Source organism: Notamacropus eugenii, chromosome 4 (assembly GCF_028372415.1).
Source record: "Notamacropus eugenii isolate mMacEug1 chromosome 4, mMacEug1.pri_v2, whole genome shotgun sequence".
In the NCBI taxonomy this organism is placed as follows: Eukaryota; Metazoa; Chordata; class Mammalia; order Diprotodontia; family Macropodidae; genus Notamacropus; species Notamacropus eugenii.
Genome location: NC_092875.1, coordinates 450731349 through 450755432, shown reverse-complemented (window position 1 = coordinate 450755432; position 24084 = coordinate 450731349). Strand labels below are relative to the sequence as shown.

The 24084-nt window shown below is 38.3% G+C and overlaps 1 pseudogene; it reads left to right on the top strand.

The window, feature by feature from the left end:
- Positions 1-4294: 4294 nt before the first annotated feature.
- LOC140498651 (cyclin-dependent kinase 5 pseudogene) lies at positions 4295-5678 on the top strand (annotated as a pseudogene).
- The last annotated feature ends 18406 nt before the right edge of the window (positions 5679-24084 follow it).

Below are 24084 nucleotides of genomic sequence, written 5' to 3'. Positions count from 1 at the left end.
CACCATTTGCAAAACTGAAACTATATAGAGGTTAAATTGAATTGATAATAAAAAGATTTGAAATTCAAAGTTATTTCACTACTGAGCAAAATGAACATTAGGTTTGTGTTTTCCCTGTTGGACTGACACCATAATAAATCAGTGATTCTCAAGTGACGTCTATGCAGCGTGCTGAGAATCTTCTGCAGCAGTCTCTGAAACAAGCCCTCTCATTAGCTCTTCATAGTATTGGAGATCTGAGGGGGGTACATGATTCCTGCTTTAACATGGGCTGCCTATGCAGAACAAATTCCTGCTTCATCTTTCAGTATGAACCAGGGCAACCTTGATACATTCAGGCTTACCACAAATTAATGACTTGTCACCCATCTTATTTTGAAACTCTTTTTTGTGTGACCTCAACTTAATATCCTAAAATAGGTGTGTGGGGGGCAAAATAAGTATTTCTTTCTTCTAAACTTTTTAAACACTGTCACTTAATTCTTCCTCAGTCCTGAGTATAAAGTGATGGGTTTTTACAACTTGGATGTAATTAATGTCATTCTGGACAGATAGAGTATAATTTGTCATCTTTGGGTTTTGCTATTTACAAAGGTCATTATCTGCCTTGACTGTTTTTGGACTAGGAGGAAAGGTTGGGGATCATGTGACTTTGGAAGCTTTCACTTCGGATCAGAAAATAGACCTAATTAGACATTTGGAGATTTTAACAATCCAATTGAATGAATACATTTAGATTTTTATTTTGTTTTGTTGGAGGTCAAGGTCAAGGTCATGGCATGCTGGATAGAGAGTCGATCTGAAGATCTACCTCTAATACATACTGTCTGTATGACCCTGGGCATGTCATTTAATCTCCAAGTGCTTCAGGTCAGAGAAGGTGTGACCTGAATTGGTAAAGGAAATCTACTCACTGATAATTCCCTATACCCATTAAACCATATGTACTCTACAGATTGTATTTCATTTTGCTGTATTAAAAAGTAGTGTTTATTGTTATACATTTTAAAAATTATTCACTTGTGTAAAAATCCATTCTCTGTGGATCCAGGTGAGATAGGTGGTTCCACTTTAAAATCCAATATTCATCTTGCCATTTTACATGTAATGGTTTTGAATGGCAACCTCACTAATGTGTATAACTGTGGAAATGAGTTACATCCGTATAGTAAGAGGAATCTGAGAAAAGGGGCAAGAAATAATTGAAAATTAGTAGTTAAAGCTCGTTCTGAAATGTCAACTGAAACTTTTACTTTATATGTTGCAAAATTGTGTTTATATTCTTTTAATAGATTTTTTTCTGTGGCAGCAATGGTTAATATACATGTTTGCCCAAAAGTAAATGGATAAATATTGAGACTTTCAATTTTCAGAAAATAAAGACTGCTTTGCTACTAAACTTTATCCTTGGAGAATTTTACATCTTGTGCATTTTGATAGGAATAAAAGCTCATTATCAAAATATTTTTTAGCCACACCATCACAACTTCATCATTTTGAATCACAGCTCATTAAAACAATTATAATCAAATGTTTAATTTTCTTTTCCCCTTGCTAGGAACAGCTGAAAAGGTTATGTTTGTTTTTCTTTTTCTGAATCTCTGGGGCTATATAAACAGACTATGTGGACTGGTGAGCATTACTTCTCATTTATCCTTCCCTACATTTTGGACACTATATATTATATTTTTTATTTGAGTATCAGCTGGTCAGAATTTTAGGCCAATTGTGCAGTAAGAAATTTTAAATTGACAGAATATAGGGTGATTTCAATGTATTCCATAGATACCAGATGCCAACTACAGATGAACTGGGACTCTATCCTCCTGCTGGCATGGCATTATTTAGCATTATAAAATACTGAAGCTGAAATATAATTATATCTCAATGAATATTTTGCCATTATCTTGAAAAAAAAAAAGATTAGTGCGTCATTAGGTTAGTTGAAAAGTCTTGAACAATGGGTAACCTAGGTTACCTCTGAACAGCTCAAGTTACCTCAGATAATCCGGAACTCTGTGCAACCTCATGTCTTCTCTTGGGAAAGAAACAGACTATTGAACTAAGAAAGTAAATAGTTCTTCCCAATTGTTTGTGCTGATTCTTTTCCATTACAGATCTATTAGAGTGAAACAGGAGCCTATGACTCTGAGACGTACTGAAAAAAAAATTTAAAAACATCCTGCAACATCTAACAAGACTTCACTTGAGACATTTTAAACACTCTGACTGTGATTTCCAATGTCAGTGCTATCTCACTGCCATCCACCGTATAAATTTCATCTCTTCATCTCTTTTGACAATGCCAAATTCATGTGCAGTTCAGCTTTTAATTAACAATGATTAAATATCAAAGGTACAAAGGTTGAGTTGAGTTTTTGCAAGTTCATATTTTTAACTATTTTTCATCTTCATCTTTATGGCAAGATCTTATAAAATGGGCATTGCTATGACACAACCATTTACATTGGTAACACCATTTCCTGTAGCATTTGGTCAACATCCATCGAGTGCCTACTATGTATAGAGTATGGTCTAAGTGGTAATTGTTTAGTCCTTTTCAGTCATGTCTGACTCTTCATGATCCCAGGAGTTTTCTTGGCAAAGGTACTGTAGTGGTTTGCCATTTCCTTCTCCAGCTCATTTTACAGATGAGGAAACTGAGGCAAATAGGGCTAAGTGACTTGCCCAGGGTCACACAGCTAGCTAATAAGTGTCTGAGGCCAGATTTGAACTCAGGAAGATGAGTCTTCTTTACTCCAGACCCAGCACTCTACCCACTGTCCCACCTAACCACCCTACTCACATAGCTTCTACAGAGGCTCAGTTGCTTATCATCTCTCCTCTCAACTATTTAAATAGACTCCGAGTTGGTCTTCCCACTCCCTGTCTCTTCCATCTTTTCTAAAAAAAAGGTCAAATCCTATCATTCCCCTGGTCAAAAAATCTTGAATCTCTGCTGTCTCTAGAATAAAACATAAATGCCTCAGCCTGATATAGTCAATCTTTCATAATCAGACTCCTACCTATGTCCCCAGAAATTTCACATGCCACATTCTAGCCAAATTAGCTTATTAGGAATTCTTTGAACAGGAAATTTCATTTCCCATTTCTGTGCCCAGGCTTAAACTTTCCCCCATGCCTGGAATTCACTCCTTCCTTACCTCTGGCTCTGATTAAATTTAAATTAATTCAGCTAAACAATTCAGTTCACCAAATATGTGATGTCCATGAAATGTACAAGAAACTATAGTGCTAGGAGCTAGGAAAAGGAAGGCAAAAGCAAATCTGTCCTTGTTCCCAATGAGTTTATTTGTGAGAGAGAAGGGGAGGGTGGAATTCAAGGTGCACACACATAGGAAAACTGAAAGTACGTACAAAGGGAGTTCTCCAGGAAAAGAGAATCCTAAAGTGGAGGGGCTATCAGAAAAGGTCTTGTGAATGAGGTAAACTTGAGCTAGGCCTTGAAGACCTAGAGATTACACAAGGTAGAAGGGATTAACTAGTAAAGACATTCCACTTATAGTAGAAAGAGGAGGGATGTAGAAAGAAACCTATTAACTGCACAGAGTCAGATACAAGGAACAGCAAATCGGCCAATTGGTCTATGCATAACATGTGTGAGAGGGAGTAATGTGAGATAAACTTGGAAAGATTGGTTAGATCCAGAGTGTAAACAATTTTAAATATCAATTATTTTCTCCTAGATACAAGAGGAAGTCCCTAAAGCTTCCTAGCAATGGGCGGGCACGGTCCACCCTGATCCTGATGAATGTCAAGTCAGTAGCTGTGCGGAAAGAATTAGAAGGAAGACTAGACTGAAGGAAAACCAATGAAGAGATAAATGCAATCACCCTGGAAAAAAGTGATGGGCTAGGCTAGTGGCCATACGAGTAGAGAGAAGGGAATGGAAGTAGGAGACAAGTCTCAGCAAGTGACTAGGATCTTCAGCTCCTTCAGCTTTCATTCAGGAGGCACTTCTTATACATGGTCTCTCTTGATCTCACCATTTAATTCCTTTTTCCTCTTCACATTCTCACATGTTTATTTGCCCGTATATAATTTATATTCTCCTTATAGAATATAGACTCCTTCAGGGTAGAGATGAAGATCCATCAAAGGATCTCAGTTGTGGTTCTCAGGAATAATTAAGCAGGAGGAGAACCAGGAGAAAAAACTCAGAATGGAGGTCCAAGGAGAAGAAGGTGATTAACAGTCTCTAAGGCAGTAGAAAGGTCAAGAAGGATGGGAGTGGGGGGACTCCTTGGAGCCTCCTCCCCACCTGAGCCGGGGTCCTAAACTGGGAGTCCGGGGCTCGCGGGGGCCCCGCAGTTGCCGTGATGCAGAAGTATGAGAAGCTGGAGAAGATAGGCGAAGGCACCTATGGAACAGTGTTCAAGGCCAAGAACCGAGAGACCCACGAGATTGTGGCCCTGAAATGGGTTCACTTGGACGATGACGAGGGGGTACCAAGCTCTGCCCTGAGAGAGATCTGCCTGCTTAAGGAGTTGAAGCATAAGAATATTGTCAGGCTTCATGATGTTTTGCACAGTGACAAGAAACTGACCCTGGTTTTTGAGTTCTGTGACCAAGATCTGAAGAAATATTTTGACAGTTGCAATGGAGACCTGGACCCTGAAATTGTGAAGTCATTCCTTTTCCAACTGCTAAAAGGCCTTGGATTCTGCCATAGCCGTAATGTTCTGCACTGGGACCTGAAGCCACAGAACCTTCTAATTAACCAGAATGGGGAACTCAAGCTTGCTGATTTTGGCTTGGCTAGAGCTTTCAGGATCCCTGTTCGATGTTACTCTGCAGAGGTAGTCACTTTGTGGTACCGCCCACCAGATGTCCTGTTTGGGGCCAAACTCTACTCCACATCCATTGACATGTGGTCAGCTGGTTGCATCTTTGCAGAGCTGGCCAATGCTGGACAGTCCCTCTTTCCTGGCAATGATGTAGATGATCAACTGAAGAGGATTTTTAGGCTGCTGGGGATGCCAACTGAGGAACAGTGGCCTGCCATGACCAAACTTCCAGATTATAAGCCTTATCCTATGTATCCAGCAACAACATCACTTGTCAATGTTGTACCCAAGCTCAATGCCACAGGGAGGGACCTATTGCAGAACCTGCTCAAGTGTAACCCAGTTCAGCGCATCTCAGCAGAAGAAGCTTTGCAGCATCCCTACTTCTCTGACTTCTGCCCTCCCTAGCCAAGGGTCTCCTTTTGCCTTTCCTTGTCCAGAGAACTAAGTCCACTACCCATGACCCCTCCTCTGGGCCCTCATATTGGAGCTGCTCAATGCACTCTCACCTTGTTGGTCCACCCTGTTCCCTACCTACCCAGAGACCTCATGTGTTGAGGCAGGAGAAATAGACCCTGGAAGCTATGGGGTTTGAGACTCTTTTGTCCTCTCTTCTCCCCTGGCCCTTCCCCACTCTCCCCCACCCCACTGGAAAAGGGGTGGGAGTGGGGATGGTGCTATGCCCTTAAGCTGTGCTACTTGGGCCAGATGTTTGGGGTCAGCCTTGGTGGGGTTAGGGGTGTGAAGGATGGATGCCAACCGGAGCCCCTATCCCCCCACTTCCTGTGCTCCTTCTTGTGTATGGACTTTATTTAATTTCATAAATTGGCTTCTTTCCCACAATCTAGGCCTGTATCATGAAAAAAAAAAGGATGGGAATGGAGAAAATGCAATTAGATTTGGCAATTAGGAGATCCTTGATCACTTTGGACTGAGCAGGTTCAGGTGAATGATGAGGAAGGATGCCAGAAAGGGGAGAAGAGAAAAGTGAAGGCACTGACTGACTACAAGTAATCCTCTTGAGGATTTCAGCCACAAAAAAGGAGGAGACACATGAGGTGACAGCTAGCAAGGACCGATAGATCAAGGGTATGACCATCTCTTGTATAGGTAAAGTGGGGTGAAGGAGCTGATCAGGGGGAATGGGTAAGGTGAAGAAAGATTAAGGCACTTAAAGAAACAATATATACCTGTAAATGAAGGCCTGAGAGCGAAATCTAGCTTTCATATAGCCTGAAAATTAAGAATGGTTTCATTTAAAAATATAAAAAACATTTTTAGTTTTGTAAGCCATAGGAAAACAAGTGGGAGTTTGCAGACTCCTTTTCTGGTCCCTTCCCACTCTGAGATTCTGTGGTTCTTCAGCAATTATGCCCAATGAAGTCAGTCAAAATGACTGAGTCAGGCATGTGTGAAGATAAAACTTTTAAATAGTTGATATGTCTTATTGACCATGAGCTATGGATTTGCTTAGTTCAAATCATAGGTTTTAATTTGTAGAAATATTTTATTAACACTATTTATCTGAGTTAAACTTCTACCTCCCAGGGATATGTAGAAGTCTTCCCCACCACCACCACCCCCAGTGGTATGTGGAAAACTAGGTCAGCTTTATTTTTAAAATATACTGTTGCAAGCATATTATCTCAAGGATGAGGCAGAAAGACAAAAGCTTTCCTTGATTAAGTGGAAAGAAGTAGTTACTGTGGAAAGAAGAGATAACTGGAGAAAGCACCCTTATTGTTGTAGGGATGACCAGAAAAGCCATCTTCCTGAGTTCAAATCTGGTCTCAAACACTTACTAACACTTAAACCTGCTTGCCTCAGTTTCCTCATCTGTAAAATGAGCTGGAGAAGGAAATGGCAAACTGAGTTCTAGTCTCTTTGCCTAGAAAACCTCAAACAGGGTCAGATGTGACTGAAACCACCGAACAACAACAAAGAAATACTACCTAGCCCACAGTGGAGTAATAGCAGGAGTTATATGCATGCTTATTCCCTTCTATGGATTTATAATTATCAGGGACTGGATGAGATAATGTCTATGTACACGAAAGGGAAATGGAGTATGAGAGTTCTGTGTGTCCTCAGGGGAAGGAGACAGGATGATGAACTCAGCACCATTTGCTTAAGTAACTGAGCTGAATGTCACAATAAGGGGTAGGCCAGGTTCCCTTGCTGCACTGATTCAGTGAATAGTAATTATACTTGTAAAATGGGAAGGAAACTTTGGAAAGGGCCTACAATGAAAAACATTCCCCAAGACAGAAGGGTACATGTGGAAAGAGCTTTGGCTTTGGAGTTAGCAGACCAGGGTTCAACTCCTGCCTCTGATGCTTATTACCTGTATAATCTTGGACAAATCTCTTAAACCTCTATAGGCCTCATTTTCCCCAAGTCTAAAATAAAGGGTTTGGACTAAATGGTCTATTGGGGCCCTTCAAACTTTGACTCTAAGGATCCTATGAGTACCCTGTCCCAAGAGTACAATTATCAATCAATCAATAAACATGTATTAAGTACCTACTATGTGCTAGGCACATAGTAGGGCTGGGGATATAAAGAGGTTAAATAAAAAACAAACCAGCATCTGCCCTCAAAGACCTCACAATTTAGTGATTAAGACAACGAGCAAATAAGCCAAGCTATATACAAGATAAAAAGGAAATAATTAAGAGAGAGGAAAAGCATTAGAATTAAAAGAGACTGCCATCTGTCATAATAGTGAAGGTAGGAGGTGGGGAAGGTTTGGGAGAATAGAAACCATCAGTCCTGTCATGCTACCTGACCACATATATAACTATCAAGGGAGAGAAAAGACATTTGGAAGATTAAAACAAAGTTGCATATGTGGAGAAGATAGACAGGGTTTAATAATTATAATCCTTTGTGTTTGAAAGAGTAGGGTGGGAGCTACCATGAGCCCTGAGTTTGGTCTCCATAGCTTTTAGCCAGAGCTCTGTAGGCTCAACAAAATACCTGCCACGAATATCAGTTTCCTTTATATTATCCTTTGATAATATAAAGCCAGGGGAGCAAGAAGAGAAGAAAGTGTCCGAGCTTCACTTTGAACTAGTTTCCTTCTATCTGTCTTTTGTCATCCAACAATGATAAACAGTTCTTTTCTATTTTCAATTAGGTTGGGTCATATCAGCAGAGTGATGGAGCAAATATGTGGATCACTCCATCCAAGCAGGTCAAGTAATGAATTGAGTACAAGTCATTCTCTGTGAAACAGATCACAATTCTATCTAATGTAAAGACTTCTAAGACAGAAATGGTGTGCAAGACCACAATCTAAATAGTATTGAGATCTAAGAAAAAGGAATCAGGCCCTTCTTTGTAGCTGCAAGTCCTCTGGGTTTCTACAACTATCTGGGCAATTACATCAGTGAGGTGGCAAATCACTCAGTCAGTAAACATTTATGAAGTGCTGCAGGCATGGTGCTTGACCCTGGGGTTACAAGTACGAAAAAATAAAATAATCATTTCCCTCAAGGAGCTTGGACTCTATTAAGAAATAGAAAAAAAAATGACCTAAATTGAACTTTTAGTGATACCAAGAAGAAACTTTCAGGACCCCATATAATCTCTTACATATGTTAATGATGGCAGAAATTCCATTAATGAGCCCAAAGATTTCATCTCTTCTCTCTCTGCCTCTGACTCCCTCTGTGTGTTTGGTTCTTTTAGGTTAATATCTTTTCTTGTGTTTCAGTCATCACTTTTATTACACTGTACAGAGATCAAAACAAAAACAGAACCTTGACAGGAGTAAATGAAGTAAAGCAATGCAAAGAAGATAAGCTGAGGCATGAGGAGGGAAATTCCTATTTCCATGACCCTCGTATTCTTATACTCTAAGCACAGGAGGTTAGAGGTCTGTGAGGAGAGGCGATGCTTTTATAAGAAAACTTAGCCCAGGAAAATCAACATGGAGCCTGATTTGAAAGCCCTCATTATTGAAGAGTTCTACTATTCCTACAATCAATCAATCAATTAGCAAGCATTTATGAAGCATTAATATGTTCTGGGCACTGTGCCTAGAACAGTTCTGCAAAGTCCCTTTCCTCAACAAACAAACCAAAGATTCGAAACTAAAAGAGTTAAGAAGAGAAGTTTTCTTTTGACTTAAATAAGGATGCCTAAACCTACCTGGATGTGGTTCTGACATGTTTTATTCTCACCTTAAAATTTAACTTGTCACCTTCCTTTAATCTAATATTCCTTTCATTCACTGTTGTCACTTTCTAACTGCACCATCTGTTAACTCTCCAACAACATCAAGTATTAAGTACCCAGATTACAAAGTTAAGATTCAGTGCTGGTCTACAAGTGTTCTTGTCTTCTCCCAATTCTTCCAAATTCTCTTCACTACCCACAACTGAGTCATCTTGACCTACATCTTGCCATTGGACTTTGATGACCCTGGAGGAGAGAGTGAGGATAAAAGCTTCACAGCTCTGCCTCACTTAAATCCAATTCACTAGCAGGTCAAGACAACACCCTACTGATGTCATTGGTGCCCTTGGAGAACAAAGGATGGACACCACTCCCCACAGCCACCATTATAATGATCATCTTCCTTCATGACAAGCAATTTTGTGGATAAAATGTTATATTGGGGAGTGTGAAATTGTGAATTCCTTTACTCTTCTATGATTTCCCTGAAAGAATATTCCATAGGCACAGTCTATATAGGGCACTGGAATGTAACAGCATGGATGGTGATTTCATTCTGAAAATATCTTCCAATTTAAAGGGGACTTGGCAGTTTTGGCAACTTCCCTTCCAATCAATGGACCTTGGGCACCCAAGGTGAATGTTTGACCCCTCCCCTTAAATAAAAGGATGCAAAGAATAACCTATTTATATCAATCTTCGACTCCTTCTCTGTTTCCTAGAAAAAAATGCCAGCAACACAAGTCTCCTGTCCTCACAAGATTAAGAGATCCTGAGTGATGGGAAGTTAGATCTCTCTGTGCTTCCTTGCCCTGATAAACAATATTGCCTGACAACTGCATAGATGTAGTTGGTTCCCATGTTGGTTACAGTCCTGGGGAAAGCAACAGGTGCACTGAGTTACTAACCTTTCACAACGTCAAGCATTTGTTTTTTTTTTCCTGATTTGATGCCTGAAGGAGTTGGATAGAGACTGTGTTTATAATTCTGTTACTTCATGCAGTCTTTGCTATTGTAACAACATGTAGAAGTTGGGAAAGAATTGTTTGCTTTTCTTTTCCATACCAAAGAGAATAGCCTTAGGAATGTGAAAGAGGGGAAAATTATTAATAGATAAATGCGAGCCAGCAGCACTATGTTGCCAGTAAAGAATTATATGTAAGCAATGACCTAAAAGAGACCATGAAAGATGCATGGTCGGAGGTACGGAAGTTGTGGAGTAATAAGCAGTGGAAAACACACATACTCCATCAGTATCTAGACAATGTTAAAAGAACTAGAGCGAGACCCCTAGCATGTTGGAGGGAACTCCCATGTAGGTTTCATATGAGGATGCAGATAACAATCTCACTGAATGAGAAGAACACTTGGGTGGCTTATGATTTTCATTACAGGAAGAAGCCTTCACATCAATGAAATCACCCTTTCACCTGTAATGGTGTTAAAGTATGGAAACCTCAAAGAGACAGGTGCCTGAAACCCAAGATCACTAAGGAGTTAATAAAATCATGCTTCCCTCTCCTCAGTGAATTTAAATTACCAAACCTGGGTCAACTACATCCTAGAACGCTGAAAGAACTGCTCAGTACAATTGCTGAGCTGCTATCAGTGATCTTTGAAAAATCATGGAAGACGTGAGAGTTTTCATATTAGTAGAATTCTGTAGACATGACAAAAATCCTTCATGTTCTCCTTGTGGATAAAGATACGTAACCTAAATAATAGTACTGAAAGATGGATTCATAACTGATTGAGTGAGCAAACCCAAGAGGGACATCAATTTGTGAATCAATGTCAGCCTAAGGCAGGGATTGTTCTTAACCTTTTCTACATCATGGATCTGTTTGAAAGTCTGGTGATACCCATGGACCCATTCCCAGAACAATGTTTTTAAGTATATAAAGCAAAATACATAGGCTCACAAAAGAAATTGCTACAATCCTTAAAATATTTTTTTAAAAAAAAGCTTGCAGTTTTTTTAAAAAATTCAGCCACATTTCCCTTGAGGATTTGTAGATTCCAGATTAAGAACCTCTATCCTAGACAGAGGTAAAGTGTGCCCAGAATACAGTCCTCAACCTGTTGCTGTTCTCATTTATTTATTTGTTTGTCTGTCTGTGTGTCTATCTATCTATCTATCTATCTATCTATCTATCTATCTATCTGTCTATCTATCTATCTGTTTCTGGTATTAGAGCTTCCAAAGGGTCAAATGCTTTATTTTTTATAAATGGCATTTTTTTTTCCCCAAATATATGTCAAGAAAAATTTTAGCATTCATTTTTTAAGACTCTGAGTTTTGAATTTTTCTCCCTCTTTCCCTTCCCCGATTCTGAAAATGACAAGCAATTTGATATAGTTTATACATGTGCTATCATGTAAGACATATTTCCATATTTGTCACAGTTGTGGAAGAAGAAACAGATCAAAAGTAAAAACAAAAAGTAAAAACAGAAGAAAGAATAAAGTAAGTGAAAAAATACACTTCAATCTGCATTTAGAGTCCATCAGTTCTTTATCTGGATATGGATAGCATTTTCCTTCATGAGTCCTTTGTATTTGTCTTGGATCATTGTGTTGCTGAAAAGAACTGAGTCATTCATGGTTGAACATCATACAATGTTGCTGGTATTATGTACAATGTTTTCCTTGTTCTGCTCATTTCATTTTGCATCAGTTCGTAAAAGTCTTTCCAGGTTCTTCTTTAAGGAATTGTTTTTATCAGTGGATTTTTGCATTTCCTTTTCCATTTGATTAATTCTACTTTTTAAATAGTTTTTCAAGGTGTTGGTTCTTTTTTCATAATTCTTTTACATCATTTTCATTTCTTTTCCCATTTTTTTCTTCTACTTCTCTTATATGATTTTTAAATTCCTTTTTGAACTCTTCCATGGGCTCTTCTTTCTGGACTTGAGCCCATTTCCCCTTTTCTTTGAGGTTTTGCCCATAGATGTTTTGACATTGTTGTCCTCTTCTGAGTTTGTGACTTGGTCTTTCCTGTCACCATAATAACTTTCTATGGTCAGATTCTTTTTTTGTTGTTTTTTTCTACTCTTTTGTTCTCGTCTTTTTCCTTTCTTTTAAAAGGAGATGCGCTCCCAGGGTAGAAGGGGCTCTGTCTCAGACTTCTGGTGCCAGTGGCTACAGATTCTGACTACCTAGTGCTGTGTTGATGTTACCCTGAGGCCTAAGGGGGACCATCTAGTCTAGTGCTATGTTGAGAGAGAGGGGTGGGGGACTGGTTAGTTTCACTAAGACATGGTGTGTACTGCTTTGTCTTATTAGATCACAAACTCCTTGTGTCTTATATGAACTTTGTTTATAAATATATATTTACTTTATGTCACATCCCTGTCCTTCTCAGTGTCTTACACAGTGTTGTGCTCATAAGAAGGCACTTACAATGCTATTGATTGGATAAGCCCAAGACAGAATGTGTATACAGCAGTGGCACTGGACATGTTCTTTTCTTTAAAAGGAAGACTTTGTTCCCCAAAGTGCCCCTTGTTCTTTACAGCTGAAGAATTTGTTACAAACAGTCATTCTCTGACTTGGGTATAAGTGTGACTATTTGAGATGATTTTGCCTGTAGAATAAACATAATAGGTGCTAAAAGATTTTTGCTTGTTTATTGTTGTTGTTTTCCACATAATAATGAATTATCTATTAGGCTTTTAAAATTTTTGCTCAACAAACAGCCCTAAACAGCATCATTTAGGTATTAAATATTTGGTGTTAGGACCCAAATTTTAAGATAGACATTGACAAACTGAAGCATGGCTAGAGGAGAGTAACCAGGATTACAAAGGTCCTATAAACTATTGCTAAAGAAACAAAACGATTAGTCTTGGGTGTGTGTGTGAAGGGGACATAGGTGGGGAATGTTTATTTAAAACATTTGAAGTGCTGTCATGTAGAAGGGAGATGAGATTTATTCTGTAGTTCCAGAGGGAACTAGATCCAAATGGTGAAATTATAAGGAATCAGATTTTGCTTAATTTCATGAAAAAGCAAAATTTCAATTAAAGCTATTCAAAAATGGAATAGACTATCTTATGAGGTGGTGAATTCCTACTCACTAGAAATTTTGAAGGTGAGACTGTTGTCTTTCTCTAAATTTGTAGAAGGGACCTAGATATTAGCTCAGTACTAGGAGGCCTTAAACTGAAGACTTTTGTGACTCATGCCATGAATTGGAAAGTTTAGGGTTTTTTTTAACCATCATGTAGCATCATCAGACACTAATTTTATTTTCCTATTTACCAAAAAGGGCTAGGATCTTGTTTAATCCCATGATCAACTTGAACGTACTACGTTCCACTTAAGCGACCTTCTGGGGAAGTGTCAAGCTTTCTAAGACTCTGACTTAGGATGGCTGGTGTTGCTAGAGGCTGTAGGGGTCTGGTAACTTACCTGTGCTGAGCTACAGTCCTACTGGTGGTGTCAGGTGTGTGCTTGAGGACAAGTGGGTTTTTTTTGCCTTTCCCTGAGGTTATACTGAAGACCTCAAGGAGGTCTTGCCCTTGGAGGATGTCTACCCACCTGGGGCTTCACTAAAGCACATGTAGATCTTGGAGCTGGAGTCTACCAGTTTCCCTGGCTATGCTAAAGCACATGGGGGGTCCTGGTGTTGGCATTTGCCTGCTCCACCATACTGGGGCTCAGGATCCCCTCTGGTGTTGCTTGCTGCTGGATTGCTGGGATGCTTCCTGTCCTGAACTACACTCTCCCTTTACCCAAGTGAGATGGACCTTTCTTGCTGATCCTTTAAGTTTCTTTGACTAAAATATTGTTTCACCCCATCTTTTTGTTGGTTCTGGTGTCCTAGGATTTGTTTTGGAGCTCTGTTTTATGGTTGTTTGGAAGTGAGTATGGGAAAGTTACAGCGATTTTACTGCTTATTCTGCCATCTTGGCTCCCCATAGTCTGGACCTGATGTTCATTTTTAACCAATTATTTGGATGAAGGCATATATGGCACATTTATAAATCTGCTGGTAATAAAAAGGCCAAAAGGATAGCTACCTTGATGAGCAATAGATACAGGCAGGATCCAAACTACAACCAACAAGCTAAACAGGTCAAATTAAAGAAAATGAACTTTAATAGGAACAGGTAGAGTGGATAGAGAAGACTTGAGGTCAGAAAGGCTTTATTGGAATTCAGTTTCTGACAGTAACCATGTGAATCTGAGAAAGAAACTAAACCTCTTTGGGGTTCAGTCACCTCCCTAACACCCATCTACTTAGTCACAGACAGATTGCAATCTACATCAGTGGATGAAGTTCCCACATCATAAATTCCCGCATAAAAAAATCACAAATCCTCTCCCTCTTCACTTCCACTTTTTTGAATCCCTAATTTCAATCAAAGCTAATTAGATTCAAATGTTACCTTCTCCATGAGGTACTTCCTCATTCCTAGGTCTGCAAGTGCCTCTCCTCCAAAATGACTTTTTGTTTGTTTTTTACACACTTATGTGTGTGAATGTGGCTCCCATATATATCTCGGCTTGGAAGTTTGACAAGTCATGTGTCTGTGACAGGATCTTATGATTGTTATTTTCATATTTTTGACTGACTTCTCAAAAAGTAGGGTTCAAACTGTATTGGAGATTTTCTTTTCATTCCAGACACTTATTTGGTGCTACGGACACAACAATTAAAATGAAATAGTCCCTTCCTTTAAGATGCTTATATTCTACCTGAGGAAATTGTGTGTATACATATGTAAAAAGTAGATGTAGACATTTCTATCTCTAATTAACCAGTTTCCTCTTTGTGTGTATGTGTGTGTGTGTGTGTGTGTGTGTGTGTGTGTGCGCGCTTTAAATAAGCCCCAAAAGATATGGCAAAGTCCTTCAACTAATCTGAACAGACTCTGTGTCACTTCTAGTTAAAATGCCTTGACTGAACAGACCTTGTTCAGACGCAGTTCACCCCTCTCATCGATTGAGCTGGATTCTCATCTGATATGGGTGTTAAGCTATATTTTGTCACTTACTTTAATTGAGGAGGGAGTATATTCCAGGCATGGGCATAAGCACATAGATGGAAGATATAGTACTGTGTTTGAGGAACAGAGGGAAGGCCAGTTTATCTGCGTTAGAGGTGAAATGTCTTCCAAATAAGACCAGCACTTATCTCAGCTAGGTGGCTGGGTGGAATGCAAAGGCTGGAATCAGGAGGACCTTAGTTACAATCTGGCCTTAGACAATTACTAGCTGTGTGACCCTGGACAAGTCACTTAACCTTGTCTGCCTCAGTTTCCTCATCTGTCAAATGAGCTGGAGAAGGAAATGGCAAACCACTCCAGGATCTTTGCCAAGAAAACCCCAAATGGGGTCATGAAGAGATGGACATAACTGACTAAAAAACAATAGAGATAACACTTTTGGTCCACATTTCCAATTCAATGGAACTCTGAACTTGCTAAACTCCAATCCACTCATCACCATGTCTTTACATTGTTCATGCTGTTTCCCCATTTAGGCTTCCTTTCCAAATCCCTCTTCTTCTAGCTTTTCCCTCCATGAAAAATTTTCCCAGCCACCTCAATTCCCTGTTGATTTCTCCTGTTTGAATTTATAGAACAATGTCTCTCTCACTTGTTTGGACAAATACTGAAATAAGTAAGAGTGTTTGCCTTGTAATTTTATTTTATTCTAATTCTGTGTCTTAGCTGCCTGAAGAAATCATAAGCCTTGTTAAGGATGGGGACAGTACCCTAAGCTACCTTAAGTATCTCACACAGTATATTCCTTGTCAAATATCAGGGACTTCTTGGATTGAATTAGTAATTAATTGACTTTACCTGATTCAGAAACATTATAAAGTAGTCATTTTTAAATGTGTATTTTTAACACAAGTTTTAGCTTTGTTTTTAGATTCTGAAGCAGACTGAATAAGGACATAGATTTATCTGTATTAGTCTATACTCCATCTGGTACTTCTGCATTCATTTTTCATCGGGCTATAATAGTATCCACTGGATATGTATTCACGCATGTGTCAATAATTATTACATATTTTCTATTTTCATTTTTCTCATGGATCTTTAAAATAGATTTTTTAAAAATTTATATCTCTTGGTTTTTTACATCACCTAGATTCCTCCTCACCTCATACATATATGTACGTGTATATACATGTTATATATAGATATAGATATATAGATACATGGGGGAGGGAGAGGAAGAGGAAAAAATCACCAAAATTGATCAATACATCCCCCAAAATCATTTATTATATGCAGTTTTCCACACATACAGACTCTTCAACTACAACAAAGGGGAAGGGGGCAATGTGTTCTCATATCTCATCTTTGGTACCTATATATGTTGTCTATTCACTAATGATGTGTGTAATTGTTATATATTCCTATCAGTGGTGCATTTTAAACATTCGCTTTTTACTAAGGGTGTGCATCTACTATCACTATGAAAGTTTATGATATGTTAGTCTCTTAGTCATTGAAGCAGCCTGTCAACTGATGCAATGCTTTGCATTTTTCTATGCTTGCTGTATGTAATATTAATGTTAATATAATGCAAATGGTACAGTGGGATGATTACCTGTGATACTGGGATAATTATCCTAGAAGTATTGAATGTCATTGTTTACCATGATGCCTGTGATGTATATTTGCAATAATATTTTTACAGGGGCTGCAAAATTTTGAGCTGGGGAGAGAAAATGTATTTGGTGCTTTTATATTGCTCTTTTTATCTCTACGTTAGAGCTCCTGGGACCTGAGTCTGCATAAAGTTGAAATAAGAAGGTATAGAAATACTCAAGACAACACAAAGTAGACAAGATAATCTATTTTCTTGACTAGCATGATGGTTTTTCATTTAATTCCACTGATTTCAACAAGCAGTAAGTGACTTCTATATGCCATTCACTTTACTAGGCACAGGAGATACAAAATCCTAAAAAAAAAAAAATTGAAAACAGTCCTTGCCCTTAAAGATATCACATTTTATGGGACTCTGTTAAGCCATTTCACATATCAGAATTTCAGAAATTGGAACATTGACTGTCCTTTTTCATTCCCACAAAGCTTGGAATCTTTAAAAGATATATTCAGGTAACTGCCATTGAAATATATTAACTCAGGCTTTTCTATCCATTTCAGGTGGCAGTCAACCAGACTGTGTTTGAAGTCATAATTTTAACCTTAGTTTATTGAAAAAAGTTGCACCAATGAACAGGAACAAACATTAAAATGTACTCAAATGCAGACAATATTCCTTTTAATTAATTCATACCAAAAAATAGAAAGCATACTCATCTCCCCCGATTAGGTAGTTAGGGTTATCACTACTGAAATATGGTATTGTTTGTTGACTATGAGAACAAATTTCTTCTGACAATTTCAAGCTGTGACCCTCTGAGTCACTGGACATTAAACATTTCGAATATGAATTGGTTTAACTAGCAAAGTAAATCTGTCAATCCAGGTGCCATTCATCCTTCCAGGGCTGTCAAAGATGATAAGAAAGACAACTGCAAGGAGAAAGAAGTAACAAGAACCATGGAGACAGTGATGGAAGTGAGTGGTTCAGATTCTGCATAAACAGCCAATAGAAAACTGAACCCTAGAGGAAATTAAAGGTATTTTGGATGATTTACTTCACATTGTTTAAAACTTGAAAGTGAAAAACTAATAGCCTCTATCTTGAATCCTAGGCCCTGAATAAAGAATAGTTTTGCCACAGAGACTGGTCTTCTCTCATAAAGGCTTCATTCTAAGAAATGTGGCAGGAGAGGCAGAATCAGTGCTGTGATTATGTAAGATAACAAAGTGGAAGGTAGTACTATATGCAGTCAACTAGTCTGCTCTTTGTCAGACGCCAAAGTGATATTTCATATTCAAGCTGCACTTTAATTAAAACCAGTCATATCCTTTTGTTTCTGTTCAATATCTACTCTAACTTGAAATAACTCAAGCAATTCAGCTATTTTAAAATATATACATATATCTCTGGCTGGGTTTATAATGGTGGGTGTAAGTTCTATCATCATCGGGATTTAATTGCACAAATCATTTCAGTGGGAGAATAAAACCTCCAAGGTGTGCATACAATTAAGAGGCATGCACGACCTCTATTATCATTGTGTTAAAGCTGACTAGTGTCTGCATGAGTTATTAGGGAAAATATAATAGTATCCTAATCATCATGCTTATTTCTTAGGAAAGACTGATTCCAGTATGAGCCACTGGCCTTCCATGTAACTGTGAAATACGTAATTGTTCAAAAAATGAAAGTGAATTACATTATATTCTTCTTAAAGGTAATTAAATATTCAGCATTCATACTCTACAATGTTGGATTATGTGGTATTTTTGCTTTCTATCTAGAACAGTGGTTCTTATCTTGGGGTGCATGATTTTTTTAAGAATGTGCTCATTGTATTTGAATACAAAATTGGTTTCCTTTGTTACTCTATGTATTTTATTTTGGTTTTTATGTTTAAAAACCATTATTCTGAAGGGGGAAAAAAGTCTATAGGTTTCACCAGGAGGACAGAGGGACATACGACACAGAAAAGGTTAAGAATCCCAGATCTGGAAATTTAAATAATGCATTGCATGACAATTTTTTTTCTTAAACCAGTGTTTGAACTCTTTTCTTTGACTTCAGCTGTGTTTCTCAATGAGTAATACATCATCCAAACACATTTTAGAAATTAGACCTTGCAATCCATTATGCATTCAGACATTTATAGCTAGATGATAAACCTGTCTGTACCTCTGGGAGTTAGCTTTATAAATCAGTGCTTCCTGTAAAAAAGATTACATTCCTATTGGAAATTATTGGGATTTTATACCTTGTGTTCCTCTGCTTCTTCTGAAGAAATATGAATTCCCATAAAGGGAAAAATACAAATATTTGGTATATGACAAAATATGTACCTCCCTTTATTAAATAGTGGGTTTCCTGGTAGAACTTTAGATTATTTTCTAAGTTCTCTGCTAATTAAAGAACTTAGAATAATAATCCCTCCTACAGGCAGAACTCTTACTGGCTTGAAATATTGTATTCAGAGAACATAAGCTGAAAGATCTGACTTCCTTACTCAGAGAATTATGCTTGAATAATAATTGGGGAAAAATACACGCTAGAGGGAGATAACTTATTCACTTCTCATTCCTGGTACTATAAATTTGACATCCAGTTCACAAATGAAGTAAATGTGCTTGTTTTAGAAAGTCCACATAAATCCATGCCAAAGCCCCATCAAACAGAGCAGGACTTCCCAATGACTGCTAAAGATGTATCTTCCCTAAGCTAGTTGCCACCATTCTAGATTCTTTATTGTGATACACCTCTCTTCAATATGCTGGGATACCCAGAGAGGATGGTAACACAACTAGTAATGCCCCATCCCTCTCAGAAAAGAGGAAAAGCTCCAGCAGATCAAAAGTTTAGGGACAGTCCCCTGATCTCAAAGATAAATAAAATTTGGTGCTGGTGATGTTCAACTCCTGAAGGAATGGGTATGACCTTGAATGGAGCAAGAAAGAAGAAAACACAGCTGACCATAGTACATAAGATTAGAGAGTAAAACAAATCAAGATACTCATATCAGTTCCACAAAAGTCTTCTCTAAAATTAAAAATTATCTACCATTCTCCTTGCTTCATATATTTTTTAAAGTTCTGCCTTCCATCTATATTTTAAAAGAAAGAATTATTTGGTTCTAATATTTAACAGTTTTTCCAAATGAATTTCTTATCAGGGGAACATTTCCATTTTTAAAATTTACCAGTTTCAGGAGACAAGATGGCAGAGTAGAAAGACAAACCTGCAGAAACTCCCCCTAGCCCATAAAAATACCTGTAAAAAATGACTCTAAATAAATTCTAGAGCAGCAGAAGCCACAAAATGACAGTGTGAAAGAGATTTCCAGCCCAAGACAGCCTGGAAGGCCAAAGGGAAAGGTCTGTCATGCCGGGTGCAGAGCAGAGTGCAGCCCAGCATGGGCCATGAAGTACAGCAAGGACAGGACCCGGAACAGGCTTCAGAGTGCCACCAGCAGCAGCACTTTCCAGATTGCTCAACCCATAAATGCCAAAGACAGCTCCAAGGGTCAGTGAGAAAGCTCTTTCATTTGGGTAAGAAGGGAACCTGGTCTGGACCCACTAGCAGCAGTCACTACAGCAGCAGTGTCCACTTTTGGAGCTCTTCTCCTAAAGACCCTAAGGGAATTGAGCTGTTGATCTGGATCTCAACCCTGAATGGCTCTCCTGGGTTGAGTAAGAGTGCCAGTGGTGGAGTTGGTGGAGGCTCTGGAGAGGGAACCCTGAAGGCAGATCCTGGGCAGAACAGAGTGCCTGTGGTTGCTCCCAGATCAGAGGGTAGGCCAGAGTAAACTCCTCTCCCTTGATTGTGCAACCTTGGAGGAACTGAGAACTTGCAAACCCCCAGAATATACCCTCTTCTTGACAAAGGACTCAAAAGTCAAGTAACTGGCTGGGAAGGGGGAAAAAAATAAGATGATAGAAGGCTATTTTCTTGGTGAACAGGTATTTTCTTCCATCCTTGTGGATGATGAAGAACAATGCGTACCATCAGAGGAAGTCCTAAAGGTCAAGGCTTCAGCATCCAAAATTTCCAAAATAAATGTACAGTGGTCTCAGACCATGGAAGAGCTCAAAAAGAATTTTGAAAATCAAGAGAGATGGAGGAAAAATTGGGAAGAGAAATGAGAGTGATGAAAAAAAATCATGAAAAGCAAATCAACAACTTGCTAAAGGAGACCCAAAAAAATGCTGAAGAAAATAACACTTTTAAAAGTAGGCTAACTCAATTGGGAAAAGAGGTTCAAAAAACCAATGAAGAGAAGAATGCCTTAAAAAGCAGAATTAGCCAAATGGAAAGGGAGGTTCAAAAGCTCACTGAAGAAAATAGTTCTTTAAAAATTAGAATGGAGCAGATGGAGGCTAATGACTATATGAGAAATCAAGAAATTACAAAACAAAACCAAAAGAATGAAAAAATAGAAGATAATGTGAGATATCTCACTGGAAAAACAACAGACCTGGAAAATAGATCCAGGAGAGACAATTTTAAAATTATGAGACTACCTGGAAGCCTTGATCAAAAAAAGAGGCTAGACATCATTTTTCATGAAATTATCAAGGAAAACTGCCGTGATATTCTAGAACCAGAGGGCAAAATAAATATTGAAAGAATCTACCAATCACCTCCTGAAAGAGATTTGAAAACAGAAATTCTTAGGAATGTTGTAGCCAAATTCCAGAGTTACCAGATCAAGGAGAAAATATTGCAAGCAGCTACAAAAGAAACAATTCAAGTACTGTGGAAATACAATCAGGATAACACAAGATCTAGCAGTTTCCACATTAAGGGACTGAAAAACTTGGAATATGATATTCCAGAAGTCAAAGGAACTAGGATTAAAATCAAGAATCACCTACCCAGCAAAAGTGAGTATAATACTTCAAGGGAAAAAATGGTCATTCAATGAAATAGAGGACTTTCAAGCATTCTTGACGAAATGACCAGAGTTGAATAGAAAATTTGACTTTCAAACACAAGAATCAAGATAAGCATGAAAAGGTAAACAGGACAGTGAAATCATAATGTACTTTCTAAAGTTGAACTCTTTACATTCCTACATGGAAAGATAATATTTGTAACTCTTGAAACTTTTCTCAGTATTTGAGTAGTTAGAGGAATTATACACAAAAACACAAACATACACACACATATACATATAGACAGAGCACAGGGTGAGTTGAATAGGAAGGAATGATATCTAAAAAACTAAAATTAAGAGGTAAGAGGGGAATATATTGAGAGGAGAAAGGGAGAAATGGAATGGGGCAAATTATCTCTCATAAAACAGGCAAGAAAAAGTTTTTCCAATGCAGGAGAAAAGCGGGGGAGGTGAAAGGGGGAAAAGTGAAGCTTAGTCTCATCACATTTGGCTTAAGGAAGGAATAACATGCTCACTCAATTTGGCATGAAAAGCTTTCTTTCACTACAGGAAAGTATGGGAGAAGGGGACAAGTGGGGTGGGAAGATGACAGAAGGGAGGGCAAATGGGAGGAGGGAGTAATTACAAGCAAACACTTTTGGAGAGGGACAAAGTCAAAAGAGAGAATAGAATAAATGGGGGGCAAGATAGGATGGAGGAAAATGTAGTCTTACACAACATGACTATTATGAAAGTCTTTTGCAAAACTGCACATATATGGCCTATATTGAATTACTTACCTTCTCAATGGGGATGGGTATGGAGGGAGGAAGAGAGAGAAGTTGGAACTCAAAGTTTTAGGAACGAATGTTGAGTATTGTTTTTGCATACAACTGGGAAATAAGAAACACAGGTAATGGGGTACAGAAATCTATCTTGCCCTACAAGAAAAGAGAGAAGATGGGGATAAGGGAAGGGAGGGGTGTGATAGAAGAGAGGGCAGATTGGTGGAAGGGGTAATCAGAATGCATGGCCTTTTGGGAAAAATCTGCAAGGTAATTCTTTTTTTTTGATCCAGTCAGTGATTTAATTTTTGTAGACAACTCCCCTCTACCATTAGCAGATCAGCAACTGTTCTGCAACTTTTACTTTTAAGGAACAGAGACTGAAAATTTAAATTACCTGCCCAGTCAAAAAACCAGTAGATGAATCAAACGTTGAACCTTCTTGACTCCAAACTCAGTCATCTATCCACTACACCAGCCAGCCTCTCCAATTTAGTCCTACTATAAAATAAATCAATGATGAGCACATATTGCCTCATGCATTGTATTTAGAAAAGAGAAAAGAAAAAAAGCAGACATCTTGACTTCAATGGTTTTAACTTAATATTAATTCCTTTTTTTGGTCAGATTTCCTTTCTAATAGAATTTAAAATTATGCCACCACCATCATTATCACCACAGAGATCCCAATAAATAGCAAGCAGGTCAAACTCTGATATAGGACCCATATGATAACATTCAAAGTACATGGTCTTTACAACAATAAACATTAATAATCAGAAACATCTGTCTTTCATATGTTAAAGATTTTTTATTAAACCCCATGGTCCTGAGACAAAACGACGGTGAAGTTTTGAACAAAAAAAAATGGCTATGCTTGTTCATTTTGTGTGGGAAAAAGGAGAAGTCTCACCATGCTGGGACAAGAAGCTGTGTCTTACATAATACATGTGGCAAAGAGGCCTATAAAGGGGCAAAACCAAACTGGTATAAAAATCACGTCGGCATCACTCCAAGACACTGGGCACATCCTTGGAAAATTTTGACATGCCTGAATATAACAGCATGTACTTTTTACAGAGCCAGGGTCATTGCAATCTTTGGCTGACCCTACTTTTGCTTGGAACATGAGACCAAACTCTCATTTGTGGCTGGTATTTCAGCTAGTCCGCAGTAGTCACATGCAGCCTTGGATCCCTGTGAAGTTTCATTAATTTTATAAATGGCTTACAATAACTGGACACGAAGAGTCCAGCTTTGTTCTTCAGAGTTTCCAAGTACTAAAATCTCTGTACATTCCTTCACAAAGCCTTTCCTGATTTCTTTCTTCCTATTCTAACCAGCTGCCAGTGTCTGCCCCTTAAAAACTACATTTTATTTATTTTTCGCATTCTTTGTATGTATTTCTATATGTCCTTATTGTCTATTCTGATAGAATATGTGTTCCTAGGGGTTAGGAACTGCTTCATTTCTGTCTTCATTCCTCCAGGGTTTAACATAAAGTGGATGCTTAATGAATATCTATTGATTGACTGCTTCTGAGTATACATGTCTAAGGTCCAAATAACTTACATTATTAAACAGATTACATCTTTATCAATATTTATACATTTTTTTAACAAAATTGGGAACACTTTCTAAAACATGACCCGCCCAATGAAAAAAAAAATTCATCAAAAGCCCTCAAGTCTCTTATTAGTCAATTTCCTAAGTGCCTGTGGTGTGCCAATCACTGTGCTAAGTGCTAAAGATACAAATAAAAGCAAAGGACAGTCCCTTCTCTGAGGAAGCTCACAGTCTAATGGGGGAGACGACATGCAAACAATTACGTGCAAATAAGCTTTCTATCAGATAAATAGAA